Genomic DNA, 17,507 nt, shown 5'->3' with positions numbered 1-17,507 from the left:
AAATTTTTAAACAAAATAAAAAAGATATTTAATTAATATAAAATAAAAAAATGAATAAGTAGACAGTGGAACACATAAATAACGAAGGTTGATATTAAATGAACGTGAGTGTGTATTAATAATGAGAAAGTGTTAATATAATGATATGTGGCTCGTGGACCCCATATTTTTTTAAGAGATGGAAGGTCAATAACATAGATTATTGACTACGGATGCGAATGTCCTAATTATGAGTTCAATTTCTTTTTAATATTTTCTCTTACGAATCATTCGCGTAGAGTTTGCTCAGTATGATTTACCTGTTTAGCATAATTTGCAGGGTAATCATTAACCTGAAAGTTTATCCAATGTACACTAAATTGTACTAGCAGTTGCGAGTTGAATCGACATAAAAATAAATACAGTAAAACTACTAATTAATGCTGTCATTTATGAATTTGAACATTTGATACGACTTCAAACAAATATAACAATAATCTAATTGATATACCACCGGAATCTTTATTACCTCTATGACATTTCATATTTAAACTATACATATTTGTCAAACGAATGACCGATGCAAGAATCCACCAAACCAACACAGAGTATGCGAAATTAAACTCCAAAATATGTTATTTCTTAAATATACTGTATATTTTTATTTACCAAATATATTTATGCTATTAATTAAAAGTTTTTTTCTCAATAAAAATAAGAATACTATGAAGACAGATATTCGAACAAAAATTTTAGCATTTTCTAAAATTTTAAAATAATTATTTCTTTTTCTTTCTTTAAAATGAGACGAGAATTTTATCTGAACCTAACTTAATTTACTAAATATCTCACGTAATCTGTGGGAACACCAGTCTTTTGACGAAAATAATTTTTTCAAGAATTTCGTGCTTGATGATATATAAATAGAGAAACAATAAATAAATATAATGAACAGCATTATTTCAGCAAAACGTAAAATGAGAGAGGAAATGTAGAAAGGGAAGGTAAGATTTAGCTTGACAAGCAAAATTACCGAACTATAGCGTAGGCCAGATCACCGAAGTTTCTAAATAAACCCCAAAGTTGAGCCAAGTAAGAATCTTGAATAAGAACCCGTTCACGTTCACAAGCTAATGCGAGTCAGCAGATTCCAAGCCGACGGATACCTTAAATACTCCGCAACGCCCAAACAGATTCGACGTGTCTCTTTGTTCTTCCTTCATTGGAAACCCCTTGTTCTGGAAAAATATGGGGAGAGATAATAATGTGCTGGAGGATCTGATAGGGAAGGCCGGCGGTTGCGCCGTAGTGGATGGTGGCGAAGACACGGCGATTCCATTCACGACCCTCTTTGGAGCGCCCTCTGCCTCATCAAAAACCCCAATCTCGTCAAACGGGCAAACTCCTAAAATGATTTTGTAGATATATTAGATTTGGAAGATTTTATGTTCTTAAATTAACGAAAATTGGTTATTTTGTGCATGAGGTTTTGTATACTTCGAGTCAGATTCATGGAAATGTTATGTTTTGTTTTTCTCTTGAAATAATCAATTCCATGCATAATATATGAAAGTCAAATTAAGAATTTTGAATAGCTTATACGTGAGAATCTGCATTCCTTTCCAAGCTCTCTCCTGTTCCGCTATCGACAGCTGTGACAACATAGTTGTAGGCTAAAAATGGTTATGTAACCATAACGCCATATTTTTTTGGAATTTCTGAGATTTTGCTCTCGCATATAATAATTGAATTACCAAATTTTAATATATTTTTGCCCATTAACTTATTTTCTTAAGAAAATATAGATCTTTGACATTCTGAAAACATGAATTAAAATTTTGTATCCTGATCCGATATATTCGATGCTACCCTTGGGGCATTGTTCTACAAGCATCCAGGACCATTTGCGCACACGTGAAATACATATGATTACTTGAATGGTCCCTTGTGGTAAATTTTCCAAGGCTAACATCGAATTATCCGATCCAATTTATTCCCTGATCTTGGTCTTGGCTCCACCACCCCTACGGTGATATACGCCAACTAAATCTTTCACGGATCTCCTTCGGGCTATGGAAGTGAACCAAATGCTGTTGACACTAAAGACCGAGGTCCTAACGTACGAATAACTGTTTTTGGACGCAAAGCCTAAAACTAACTTTATACATTACTTTCTAAGCAAGACAAATAAAAAATAATTTCAATTTTTTATGCATATATTTTCCTAAGATCTTCAAGTTTTACCTTTCCAAAATGGATTGAGCCATCCTGGTGAGAACAAGTTTTGTAGCTGATGCTATGCAACCATTTAAAGATTATTTTTCAAGTTGAAATTTGATGTTGGAGGTGGAATAAATATTCATGTTTTAATGGGGTTCTGGTACATTGGGAGTACTTGGAAGCTGGTGTAGATATATTGGTAACTTCATCATATCAGGTCCACACCATTGTTGTCTTCTTATTGGATTTTACACCCACTGAAATGGCCTAGTTTTGCAAGTTTAAATGGAACTAAGTTGAAAAATTTTGATTTAACTTGTGAATGAACAGGCAACTCTGCCAGGATTTCTATCCAGGGGATTGTCCATGGAGGATTCATGCAGAATCACTGCTCACCAAAAGCGTGAGCATCGCTGTTGAAGCCCGTGATAAGTTCTGCATCACCGTAAAATGAAAACCAGGACACGATCGATTACAACAGGGTTTTGGTTGCAGCATCCATAGGAAGCTATGGCGCTTATCTTGCCGATGGTTCAGAGTACAGGTGAGAAAGTTTGCTCAAATAACTTACGTTTTGGCATTAGCTTTCAAATAAAAAGTCGATATTTTTTCTAATATAAAACTGTTAATTGTGGTAGTTTATATTAGTTCCAATTTTGAGGTAAAGAATCAAGATCCCTGGAATATACATCCCAATGTATTTCGTTGTTTGCTTAATGTTTGTTCAAATTGCATGTGCTCTCCTTGGATATCAGTTATTAGTCCCCGGTTTACACGTGCCGGACCATGTTAATGTGTATAACTATTGTTTTTGTTGCCTTTTGTGAACTTGATATTAGAGTAGATGTCCTCCAAGCCAACGGTTGGCTAGGGAATTTATTGACTCAAGTGTAATAAACAATCTTTATTTTAATATAATTTAACTTTTTATGATCTTGTTTTACTTTATCTGTATAACCATGCAATCAGCATAGATAAAGTCCTTGATTATATTTTAATACAAATGAATCGTAATTCGATGTTGAAACTCATTTGTAAACACTGTATAATCTAAATTCGTTCCTAGTTGATTCAGCCGTCTAAAACATGGATAAAGGTCGCTTGAGCTCGAGACTAGCATCTGTGATGTTGTGTACCGCGTTTCTTGGTAAGGACATAGAGATGTCCAAACATGCAGATGGGTAGTCATATGATGATTATACCGAATAACCCTCCCTCGGACTTTCCAAATGGTTATCATTCATCGAGAGGATAAGTCTGTGGTTATGATTGTACACCATTAGTCCTTAGGACCCGGGACAACACTGAGGCTCTATATGCTAGGGCTGTGCTTTGACTCGTTTATCGGCTCCAGGAGAGTCATCAGGTGGCGAGGTTGGTACAGTTGCGACACATATAGGACCCAGTGCATTGTAATCTGAAATTCATCGCTCACCTACGGGTGTGGATATTCTATGTGATCTGATGAAATAATAGTGCGTGGAATATCTGGTCAGAGTATGAGATATACATTGGAGAAGGAGTTCGCAATGGTACATGCGATGCCACTATTTATATGTATCACATAGTTATCGAATTATTATGCAACCCTCGATGAACCAATGGTTGCAGATTCGATTGGGATATATGAGATGAAGGGACCTTACTGTACACTAATCATAATCGACTGATTCTTTCAGGCACTATCAGTGATACCTAGGGAATTATGGGGCGATGCTACTAGACGCTCTTACTATGATTCGATGGGTTTAATCAGAAATATGATTTCTGACATTCTCATTATCAATTTTTTTATACATAGAATGAGGCAAATTAGGGTAAGCCCGAATAAAAGAATTTTCATGAATCACAAAGAGTTGTAAACTCACGGCTAGCTGTATCTCTGAACCATTGAGGGTCACACAAGCACTGGTTTACTTGTTCCCGTTGAGATGATAAATTCAATGAGTTGAATTTATAAGAAATTAGTTTGATATGATCAATCGATAAGCTTATAAATAAAGTTTATAAAAGCTTATAGAAATTTTGAGAGCATGACTGCTAAAGACTGTCAAGAGAAGTACACCTGCCTTATTTAGACTTTGGTGATCTCGAAATTAAAGTGTGCATCATAATAACAAATAAGTTGAAATTGTCACATCGATGATGTTGGATCGTCGATCGAGATTATGATGATATTAATGTAATGTGAGCATGGTTCATGGGCTTGTAAGAGTATAAACTCATCATGCTGATTTATTAAAGTTGAAATGTGCTTTAATAATTAATTTATATTTTAATTAAGTTAAAATATTGCCTATTAAGTTTTATAAAACATGATATTGATTTATGTAATATTAAAATATTCATGATACCGTAATTTTAAAAACTTGTACACAAAGCAATATAATATTAGTGCATGATATTCTCAATATATATATATATATATATATATATAAATGCATCGGGATATGGTCTAATATTTGCATGCAATTAGAATCCATAGTTAACTTAAATAATCTAATTAATTAAGTAAAGGATGGATTAAAAACTATGATAATGATTTTTTATTATTATTATAATACATGCAATTTCGGTGGAAACAAGGAATGGAAATTGAAATCATTAACTTATTTAATATGATTAATTAAGGAAGTAATTATTAGTTAACATAGTAAAATATATTACTTTGGTTGGTTAATGGAGAGAGGACCGCAGCTTTAGTAAAGGGTTTGCAAGAAAGAATTTCGGCTCTCCCTAATTCCAAAAGGGCTCTCGAAAATCCCTTCTTTAAACAAGAAAAACCACTCCAAGTTTGAGAGTTATCGAGTTTTAGTGTTCTATTTCTACGAAAAATATCTTCTATTTTTTTAGTGCAATTTAGAAGAGGAATAAATATTTTAGTCGTGGACCTGCTTCGGAGATCGAAGATAGTTCGTAGAGAAATTAAACAAGAGCTACATCCGCCAATATCAGAGTAGTTGGAGCCAAGTGAAATTATTCACTAAGGTATATCTTACTAAATATCTTTGTATGTTTATATTTGTTAAAACCATACAAGTGCTCAAAAATATCTTGAATGTCAAGATATAAAATTTTTAAAACTTCCGCTGTTTTTTTTCAATAATTTGAATGTCCAATAATATAAATGGATTGTTTTTGCGTTGCAGTGGGAATTATGTGCCCGATGTAACTCTGGAGAAGTTAAAGAATTTCCATCGATGTAGGCTGCAAGTTCTCGTGGAAGATTTACTTGCTTTTGAGACAATTCCAAACAAACTAGAGGCGCAGGTGCTCTTTTAATATTTTCGAACAAAATAATCATGAAAACTACTGTCATTTTAAGCTGCCTCGCTCTCCCCCAGTTCCATCCTGGTTGCGGAAATTATTGCGAGATGCACGAAACTATTTAGTATATTCAGAAAAATGAATCAAAACTTACAGTCTTTGATACAGATCGGGCCTTTTATGTGTGTTCATGTATTTAACCAACTAACTAACTCACTCACTCACTGATTAATCGAAACTCTAATGAACTAACTAAGCGAGTATATCTAATATCCCCCCCTCAAGATGTACTATAGATGTTTTTGATAGACATCTTGGATAGTAATGTCGAGAGGGTGGAGGATGGTAATGGCTTGGTGAACATATCCGCGAGTTGTGAGGCCGATCGAATGGGCAGCAATTTGATGGAACCATCGAGGATGCGACTTCGAACAAAGTGGCAATCTATTTCTATATGTTTGGTTCTTTCATGGAACACGGGATTATGAGCAATGTGTATGGCCGATTGACTATCACAAAATAATGTGGCTGGCGAAGAGGTATGGACGTGAAAATCACGAAGTAATTGAATGAGCCAAAGTATTTCACTGGTTGTACTCGCCAAGGCTCGATATTCAGCTTCTGTGGATGAACGTGAAATTGTAGCTTGTTTCTTGGCTTTCCAAGATATCAATGCATCACCAAGAAAAATGCAAAAGCCAGTAACAGATTTTCTAGTATCCTCACATGATGCCCAGTCCGCATCTGAGAAGGCACGTAAATGATTGGATGATGAGGCCGAGAAAAATATGCCTTGTCCTAGTGTGCCCTTGAGATAACGTAAAAAGTGATGTATAGCCTGTAGATGAGGTGTGCGAGGCTTAGATACGAACTGACTGAGCTTGTGCACTGCAAAAATGATGTCCGGGCGAGACAAAGTGAGATAAAGAAGACGTCCAATGAGGCGTCTATATTGGGAACTATCAGTCAAAAGAATTCCATCAGTGTTGTTGAGGTGAATGCGTGGTTCCATTGGCGTTGAGGTAGGCTTACCAGCCAAGAAACCAGTATCCTCCAACAGCTTAAGAGTGTATTGACGTTGTGAGAAACAAATACCACTTCGTGATCTGGCAATTTCAAGACCAAGAAAATACTTAAGAGACCCCAAGTCCTTGAGCTTAAATTGTCCCTGAAGATGAGTCTTGAGGGCCTGAATAAGATTAGGGGATGGCCCTGCGATAATAATGTCATCGACGTAAATCAGCAGGGCAATGAATGAAGATCCCACGCCTTTAGTGAATAGCGTATGATCAGATTGTGATTGAGTAAAACCCGATTGAAGTAGGGCGTGGGAGAATTTAGTGTACCACTGCCGAGATGCTTGACGAAGCCCATAGAATGACTTATGAAGCTTGCAGACAAGTTTGGGCGATGAAGTAATAACTGGAACTTGAGGGATATAGCCAAGGGGTAAATCCATATAAACTTCCTCCAATAGGTCGCCATTGAGGAATGCGTTGTTGACGTCTAGCTGAGCAAGATTCCATTGGTGGCTGGCCGCAAGAGCTAATAAGACTTTGACAGTAGCTAACTTGGCCACGGGAGAAAAGGTTTCGAAGAAATCAATACCTTCTTGTTGTGTGTATCCTTTGGCGACAAGACGTGCTTTATGTCTATCAATCGATCCATTGGACGCATACTTAATCTTGTACACCCATCGACAGCCGATGGCATGTTTTCCTGGTGGTAGGGGAACTATAGACCATGTGTGATTTGCTTCCATGGCATCAAGTTCATCTTTCATGGCTGCTTGCCATTGAGGAAGATGTTTAGCTTGATGAAAATATTGGGGTTCAAAATTTGAAGATACATTGAGTGCGAGGTTTCGATATGAAGGTGATAAAGAATCATATGAGATATAGGAACTTAAAGGATATGGGAACTTAGAACGCAGCTGGGTCTTGGATTGCAATAAGTTGCAATGATAGTCACGAAGATATGAGGGAGGTTGAGAGTGTCTAGATGATGTGTGATGGGGCATAGACACTGTTGGAGTTGAAGTTGGAACCAGTGGCACAGTGATGTTGGAGTCATTTGATGTTTGAGGCTCAACCAAAGTTGGAGTGACAGAGTCAATACGGGATGTATCCAATGATAGTGGGAGAACCACCTCAGGAAAGGGATCAATATGAAGCTTGGACATAATCGTTTTGAATGGGAATGCAGTTTCATGGAAGGTGACGTCCCGTGAAACAAATATTTCTTTGTTATTGATGTCCAGCAATTTGTATCCCTTGATGTTGGAAGGATAGCCTAAGAAAACACATGCACGAGCTCTGGGCGAGAACTTGTCACGGTGAGCAGCCAAAGTAGAGGCAAATGCTTGACAGCCAAAGGTGCGTATCAAAGAATAATCGAATGCCTTGCGATAGAGTAACTCATAAGGAGACTTGTTGTGGGTTGTATGAGATGGTACCCGGTTGATCAAATAGGTTGCTGTCAACACACACTCACCCCAAAGTTCAGCAGCTGCATAGGATTGAAAGAATAAGGCTCTGGCAACATTAAGAAGATGTTGGTGTTTTCTCTCAACCACAGAATTCTGTTGTGGTGTCTGGACACATGATAATTGATGGATGATGCCTCTTGCCACACACAAATCTGTGAAAACAAGTTCCTTGGCATTATCTGTACGAAATGCCTTGATCTTTTTATGAAATTGAGTATGAACCATAGTGTAAAATTGAGTGACAACTCTAGAAGCATCGGACTTGTGTGACAGTAAAAATACCCATGTGAATCTAGTGCAATCATCTACCAAAGTTAGGAAATATCGTTGATTATTAATCGTTGCAACATTGTATGGTCCCCAGACACCACAATGAACAAGATCAAAAGGGGAATCAGACATATGATGATGAGATACAAATGCAAGCCGTCGTTGCTTAGCTATTGGACAAATGAGGCAAGATTTACACTTATCTAAGTGGCCTTCTTTGTATTGTAACTGGTCTTTTAAGGTATGAAGTACTTGAACAGACGGATGTCCAAGACGATTGTGCCACATTTCCACCGAAACTTGATTGATGGAATTGTTTTGAAGACCTGAGCTTGTATCCAGAACATAGAGTCCCTCAACTTTCCTACCCTTGCCAATCATCTTCCTCGTGGTCGCCTCCTGGACAATGAATGAATTTCGATAAAAACTGATCATAGACGTAGTATTGGCAAGTAGGGAGCTGACAGACAGTAGATTGAACTTGAAGTGTGGGATAAACATGACATCTTCAAGAATTAAATGTTCACTAAGTGTAATGCTGCCGCAAAACTTAACCTCAATGGTTGTGTGATTCGGTAGAGTAACGGTGGATCCATTGACATGTTGTAGGGAATTAAATAATGATGCATACGAGCAAATATGTCTGGATGCTCCGGAGTCAATAACCCAACACGACGGAGAAGATAAACCATTAGGAACATATGTGGATAAACATATACCTGTGGTGTGAGCGGTTTCTGAATTATTGATAGGAGTATTAACACGTTTGTCAAGTGAAGAAATATACTGATCAAATAGTTGTCTCAACTGGTGTAGCTGCTCATTGTTGAATCCTTGAAGTAGACTCGGAGATGGACCATCACTGGTGGGAACATGTCCTGAGGAACCACGTGTTTCAGACACTTGGTTTGCATTAGCCGCTGTGTATCGAGGTGTGGGTGTCCCTCGAAGCTTAAATCCTGGAGGGTACCCATGAATCTTATAGCACGTATCCACTGTATGGCCATGAATATTGCATTTTGTGCAAAATGGTCTTTCCTTTGGAAACCTCACTGGTCCTCGACCTTGGGCATGTTTCTGTGGTTGATCATTCTTGAGCGCAAATGCCATATCTCCTGTAGAAGTAGGATTTGTGACATGTGTGCCTATTGTTCGTTGCCTTTCTTCTTGAACAACCAAAGAAAAAACCCGGTTGATAGGGGGAAGAGGATCAATTAATAGCACCTGACTTCGAATTTGGGCAAAAGAATCATTGAGTCCCATAAGAAAAGTCATGACATATTCCATATGAATGTGATCGTCCAACTTCTTTATCCCTTCACAAATGCATTTACCACAGCTACACATTGGACGAAAATTATTCAATTCTTCCCATAGAGCTTTGAGTTTTGTGAAATATACACTCACATAAAGTTGATCTTGGCGCAAAGTCACGAGATCACGTCGCAATTGAAAATTTCTGGGACCATCACTTTGTTGAAAACGTTCCTTGAGATCATCCCATATGTTGGATGCGGATTCGGAGAAGAGAATACTTGCAGAAATATCTTTGGAGACGGAATTGAGGATCCAAGATATTACAATATTGTTGTTTCTAATCCAGAAACTAAGGAGATGTGTCTCTGATGGTTTCACAATTGTCCCGTCCACAAATCCCAGCTTGTTTTTCACTGATAATGCAATTCTCATGGCTCTGCTCCAAGAGGCGTAATTGTCTCCGGTCAGAGGTTGCGAAACCAATGTGAGGCCCGGATTATCGGAATGATGCAAGAAGTACGGGCTCATTGGATCATCGATGGCAGAGTGACTGCCTAATCGAGGAAATTCAGACATATTTCCATGCGCCATGGGAGATCTTTCACTGGAAGTAGATGAATAATCTGACTATCTGGAAGAGAAAATAGACTCACCAAGATCAGACGATTAATGCATAAGAATCGACAGTTGAAGCTGCGAGTGACATTTCCGGCGCGGAAGCTCTGATACCATATTGCGAGATGCACGAAACTATTTTGTATATTCAGAAAAATGAATCAAAACTTACAATCTTTGATACAGATCGGGCCTTTTATGTGTGTTCATGTATTTAACCAACTAACTAACTAACTCACTGATTAACCGAAACTCTAATGAACTAACTAAGCGAGTATATCTAATAGAAATTGCCAACAATTGGACTTGAAGCTCAATTTCTAATATTTTAATAGCTTTAGGCATTTAGTTCTGTCCTGTGATCAAAGTTTCACGATCTGAGAAACAAATGGCAGGCTTGTGTCGAGTTGCTTGATGAAGAAAAAGTCGAGATCCCTTCTTGGATTTGTTTCAGCTCAGTCGATGGCGAAAATGCTCCCTCAGGAGAAAGCTTTGAGGAGTGCCTTGACATAATCAACAAAAGTAGCAGAGTTGGTACAGTTGGAATAAATTGTGCACCACCTCATTTTGTTCTTACACTTGTATAGAAATTCAAAGAGGTAATTAAAAATTTAATGGTACAAAGCTGATTTATGACCAATTCGTTGAATGAAAGTGTACAATGTGCAGTGCACTGTGAGGCCATAGTTGCGTACCCAAACAGTGGTGAGACATGGGATGGCGTGACTAAAAAACGGCGGGTGAGTTCGAAACTTTAGCTCGTGATCCATCACTACTTGTATTATTTGATCTTGAAACCCGATTTTTGTACCCCTGGAATCTCCAGCCATCCAAGTGTTTTGACGATGAAAAATTCGAGATCTTTGCAACACAATGGCGGGATGCTGCAGCGGAACTCACAGGAGGCTGCTGTAGGACTATGCCTTGTACTATTCGAGCCGTTTCTAAAGTTTTGAAGAAGAGATGAGAAAAAGGGATTCTAGAACTATTTAAGCTTGTGTTGTAGTTTCAATGTCAGGTTATGGCTTGTATTATTTATTGGTTAATCTGTATTAAAAATTTCCCATTTATCTTCTATAGGAAAAGGGTACGGGCTTAAATCATTTATATTTTTCAAATTTTAAATTCATAGCCATAAGAGCACAAGTTATTATGCTAAAGAGAACGCGATGGTTCGGTACTCATCCATGGCTTCGAGGATCACCATCGAGCATGGCCACATGATCCCCTAGATCCGGAACCATATATACCACAATTTAGTTACGATTCATAGCTCTACCAACTGAGCTATATCCCGAGTTAAGTGGAGCATGCATGAAGTAGTCAAATGCTTGTTCTTTTCCCTGGTCGATCTCTGGCCACGTTCAGTAATCAGAGTAAACGTTGTAAGGATAAAACAACTTATTATCGTATTAAATATCAAATTTTGACTAAATAGTATATCAAATCTTATTTAAGCAGCTTATTAATCACGTCAACGATATACTGCGCATTGAAAATATGATTATATATGTGGAGTCAGGCTTATGAGAGCTACCCACCAGTTACTCAACGTTGTTTGTGAACAAGAAACAGCCATTAACTAAAGTACTATAACATGTGATAAGAATAATTTTCATTGAAATTGTTGGGATAAATACAGATAAATCAATAACACAGTGAAAAATATTGACTCTCATTTGTGGAAACAAGTAGTGAACAGTATCAAATAGATCAACAAAAATATCAGTCATCACAATAAGGCGAAATAAACGATACCGACGATTTTTAAATTGAAAAAATTCATGTGTAAAAACAACGAGATCGTAGTCCACCAAAATAATTCCCAGTAAATAACTGATCATATAATAAATAGAACAAATTTCAGAATTTTCCCCGATTTATAGATTCTCTTTTGATTATTTACAAAATTTTGTGCTCACACATGTTTTGTCGTATATAATTTGGATAACAAAAAATCTAAATTAAATATAGCAAAATATGTAGAGGGTGTTGTGAAAAAGTAAAAATTTATGGTAAAAAGTAAAAATCTCAAACTCTCAAAATTTACCAAACTACACACTTTATAATATTTTTCTCTCTACTCAATTGTGATTTTCTTCACAAATGAGAGATCTATTTATAGGAAATCTTTACAAATAATCCAAAAATAAAATACATCATTACCTACATCATCACACACTAATTTTCAATATTTACAACTCTTATTTTCAACATTCAAATATTCAACATTCAAATATTCAATACACACATTTTAAATATTATTTTCCAATACTCCCCCTTGTGATGATGATCATGATACGATGATGTCTTCATTACGTGTTTTTGTACTGCCTCGTTAAAAACTTTACTTGGAAAAACCCATTGGGATAAAAACCATAGTAAGGGAAAAAGAGTGCAGTCACGTAAACTCTCCCTGATGTTGACATGAACAATTCTTCACAAATTTCGTAGATTGCGCATCTCAATATTATATATGTGCTTTCTGAATATTGACGTAGGAAGTGCCTTTGTGAAGAGATCTGATGAGTTTTCACTTGATTGAATGTGACGAACATCAATACATCTATTCTTCTCAAGCTCCTTGGTGAATGCGAAGAACTTAGGAGGAATATGTTTAGTTCTGTCGCTTTTTATGTATCCTTCTTTCATTTGAGCAACACATGCAGCATTATCTTCATATAGTATCACAGGCTTCTCATCAGATGATAATCCGCATGAAATTTGGATATGTTGGGTCATTGATTTTAACCACACACATTCACGACTTGCTTCATGCAGTGCAATAATCTCGGCATGATTTGATGAAGTTGTTACGAGCGTTTGTTTCTGAGAACGCCAAGATATTGCAGTGCCTCCACGAGTAAATACATATCCAGTTTGGGAACGTGCCTTGTGTGGATCAGATAAGTATCCAGCATCAGCATAACCAATTATACTTGGATTAGCATCTTTTGAATACAAAAGTCCCAAGTCTGTCGTTCCTCGTAGATAACGGAATATATGTTTAATTCCGTTCCAGTGTCTCTTTGTTGGATATGTGCTAAATCTTGCCAACAGATTCACGGCAAAAGATATATCAGGCATTGTACAATTTGTAAGGTACATAAGGGCACCGATGGCACTTAGATATGGTACTTCTGGACCAAGAATATCTTCATCATCTTCACATGGACGGAATGGATCCTTTTCTATGTTTAATGATCTAACAACCATTGGAGTACTTAAAGGATTTGCTTTATCCATATTAAAACGTTTAAGGATCTTTTCTCTATAATTTGTCTGGTGAACAAACATTCCACATTATGATGTCGATTGCCACATTATAAGAAAATATATCATCAATTTCATCTATATCTTTTCGGTTCCATATTTTTTCAGTATTAATATAATTGATAGAGATTTCATGATTCTCGTCAGTTTGTGGTTCTGACAGAACATTTTCATCATCATGTGTTTCTTCAGGAACACCATTCTCTATTTTGTGATCATCATGTGTTTCTTCAGAAACGTCATTCTTTATTTTGTGATCATCGTGTTTCTCTATGAATTTTCTTTTTCGAGGATTTTTATCCTTGGAACCGACTGCCCTTCCACGCTTCAGGCGTTTAATGACATCATGAGTATCTTCCATTTGTTTCTTTGGAATTTCAATTCGAGCAGGGGCATTTGCAGCATGTATATATGATTTAGTTACCCCTTTTGTGTCAGCAAATGCATCTGGTATTTGATTTGCTATTCTTTGCAAGTGTACAATTTGTTGTACATCTTTTTCACATTGTTTTGTTCTTGGATCCAGATGTAACAATGATGATACATACCATGTAATTTCCTTTTCGGTATGTTTCTGTTCTCCCCCTAACATTGGGAAGATTTCCTCATTAAAATGACAATCAGCAAAACGTGCTGTGAACACGTCGCCTGTCTGAGGTTCAAGATATCGAATGATTGATGGACTATCATAACCGATATAAATTCCAACCTTTCTTTGAGGTCCCATTTTCTTTCGTTGCGGTGGTGCAATAGGCACATACACCATACATCCAAAAATTCTCAGATGAGAAATGTCTGGTTCTTTACCAAATGCAAGCTGCAATGGGGAGTATTTATGATATGCACTTGGTCTGATGCGAATTAATGAAGCAGCGTGTAAAATTGCATGTCCCCATATAGAAATAGGGAGCTTTGTTTTCATAATCATTGGTCTAGCAATCATTTGCAGACGTTTAATCAATGATTCAGCCAATCCATTCTGTGTATGTACATGAGCAACAGGATGCTCAACAATGATTCCCATAGACATACAATAATCATTTAAAGTTTGGGAAGTAAATTCACCAGCATTATCAAGTCTTATTTTCTTGATTGTATAATCGGGAAATTGATTCCTCAATTTTATTATTTGAGCAAGTAATCTTGCAAATGCAACATTTCGAGTTGACAATAAACATACATGTGACCATCTGCTGGAGGCATCAATCAATACCATAAAGTATCTGAATGGTCCACATGGTGGATGGATTGGTCCACAAATATCACCCTGAATACGTTCAAGAAACATTGGTGATTCAGTTTGGATTTTGGCTGGTGATGGTCTTATAATAAGTTTTCCAAGAGAACATGCTTTACATTGAAACTTATTATTCTGAAAGATCTTCTGGTCTTTCAGCGGATGACCATGTGTATTTTCTATAATTTTTCGCATCATTGTTGAACCAGGATGTCCCAATCGATCATGCCAATTGGTTAATATCGAAGAATTATCAACTACCATGTTTGATTCAATGAGACTTATATGTGTATAATGCAATCCAGTAGGGAGCATTGATAGTTTTTCAATCACATATTTCTTTCCTGATTTATATGTGATAAGACACATATATTTCTCATTCCCTTCATTCATTGTTTGAGTATCATACCCATGGGAATATATATCATTAAAACTCAACAAATTTCTTTTCGATTGTGGTGAATATAAAGCATCATTGATCAAAAATTTTGTACCATTAGGTAACAAAAATTGTGCTTTACCACATCCTTTAATCAAGTCTACAGGACCTGATATTGTATTCACCGTTGTTTGTGTTGGTTTTAGTTCCAAGAAATATCTTTTATCTCGGAGGATAGTGTGCGTTGTACCACTATCGGGTATGCAAACTTCAGCTTTGCTCATAGCATTTTCCATATTTGAACTTCAAAAAAATATGCAATGAAATAAATTACTTGCAATATATATTTAAATATAACACAAATCATAATTATACAATAAAACATTATTCTATGAATACATGAAAAATAGATTATTGTACATTTATATTCTACCATTATATTGTTCATTTTTAGAGAAATCGTTGAGAAAATCTGCAGCATCAATATTGTTCATTTCTATCCCACCAACATATTGATCATTTCCAGAGAAATCATTCATAAAATCACCAGCATCAAAATGAGTTGAATCACTCAAACGGTCACTGCGTTCAGTGAAGTTGGTCTCCTTTTCTTTCCCCTTTAATGATTCTTTATAAAGTTTACAAAGGTGCTCAGGGGCTCGACAAACTTTGGACCAATGTCCTGGAGTACCACATCTGTAACAAGAACTTTCATATCTTTTTGAGTGCTTCTCATTAACACTTGTATTCTCATGATGCCTTTTCTGTGGATGGTTTGGGACGTTCTTTTGAGATGAGTTATAAAAATAACTATCTCGATTATTTTCAAAACCACGGCCTTGACCACGACCACGGCCAATTCCACGTCCACGTCCACGTCCACGACCTCGACCTCGACCTCGACCAAAACCTTGTCTTTGAATTTGATTTTGGTTTCCAGGTTTAAATTCATTTTTACTTACAGCATTTACTTCTGGAAATGATGTTGATCCAGTGGGTCGGGACTGATGATTTCTCATTAATAGCTCGTTGTTTTTTTCCGCCACAAGAAGACAGGCGATGAGTTCAGAATATCTCGCGAATCCACGTACTCTATATTGTTGCTGTAGAGTAATATTTGATGCATGAAACGTGGAAAATGTTTTTTCAAGCATCTCAGATTCTGTGACCTCATGTCCACAAAATTTTAATTGCGAGATTATTCTATACATCGCCGAATTGTAATCACTGACTTTTTTAAAGTCTTGGAATCTCAATGTATTCCATTCATCCCGGGCGGTCGGAAGTATAACTTCTCTTATATGTTCGAATCTTTCTTTTAATCCCTTCCACAAAGCCATGGGATTTTTTTCAGTCAGATATTCACATTTCAATCCATCGTCGAGATGTCGACGCAAAAATATCATGGCTCTTGCATTTTCTTGTGACGTGCATATGCCATTTTCTTTAATGGTCTCGCTTAGACCCAATGACTCAAGATGCATTTCTACATCTAGAGTTCATGGCATATAATTCTTTCCCGTGATGTCGAGCGCAACAAATTCGAGCTTTGTTAAATTTGACATGGTGGTACTAAAAAAAATTACGATGCATTTTATTAGTTAATGAATATTGCAATACAAAGTAATGGATAAACAACAAGTAAAAGCATTTGTAAAAATAAAGAAAACACACGAGGAGGATATTCTCCGATAAATAAAAGACTCGTGAGTATGATAACCAAAATAATTAAAAATAACCTTGAGAAAGCCATCTTCTTTTTTCTTCGAAAAATTTGATGATGAATAATTTTTAGAGAAGAAGAGAAAGTTGGAGTGATGGAATGTGTTTGTGAGGTCATATTTATAGGGCAAAAACTAGCCGTTTTTTACCATTTATGACCGTTGGGGTACAAAAAAAATAAAGGTATGTATTTGTATAATTTTATGGTAATAATATGATATATATAATATTAGACATGTTTAAATAATTATGTATATCATATCATAATATTATAATGAGTGTCATAATTTATTTTGTTTAAAAACCTTATAGGCTTTTATACTTGTCGTATCCCTTACCGGGAGTGTGGGATGTCGTCTTAACATCCTCCCAGGATTTATAACAAGTTTATGAAAAATTTATTTTTATTATTTCTAATAATAACATTATATTGTATATTAAATAAATACACAATAAATAAATAACAGTAAAATAAATATAATTATTTTTGTTACCTTTTTCTTCTGTTTGGAGCTTGGAAAAGTATGTAGGACTTTTAGAGCTTCGTGCTGATAACGTGTTGTGAAAAAGTAAAAATTTATGGTAAAAAGTAAAAATCTCAAACTCTCAAAATTTACCAAACTACACACTTTATAATATTTTTCTCTATACTCAATTGTGATTTTCTTCACAAATGAGAGATCTATTTATAGGAAATCTTTACAAATAATCCAAAAATAAAATACATCATTACCTAAATCATCACACACTAATTTTCAATATTTACAACTCTTATTTTCAACATTCAAATATTCAATACA

At 36.1% G+C, this 17,507-nt stretch overlaps 1 pseudogene; it reads left to right on the top strand.

Annotated features, from left to right (window-relative positions):
- The first annotated feature begins 970 nt into the window (after nucleotides 1-970).
- Nucleotides 971-11,157, top strand: LOC142533177 (homocysteine S-methyltransferase 1-like; annotated as a pseudogene).
- The last annotated feature ends 6,350 nt before the right edge of the window (nucleotides 11,158-17,507 follow it).

The sequence above is a fragment of the Primulina tabacum genome, chromosome 18 (assembly GCF_025594145.1).
Source record: "Primulina tabacum isolate GXHZ01 chromosome 18, ASM2559414v2, whole genome shotgun sequence".
Classification (NCBI taxonomy): Eukaryota; Viridiplantae; Streptophyta; class Magnoliopsida; order Lamiales; family Gesneriaceae; genus Primulina; species Primulina tabacum.
This window is presented reverse-complemented; position numbering and strand designations above follow the sequence as displayed.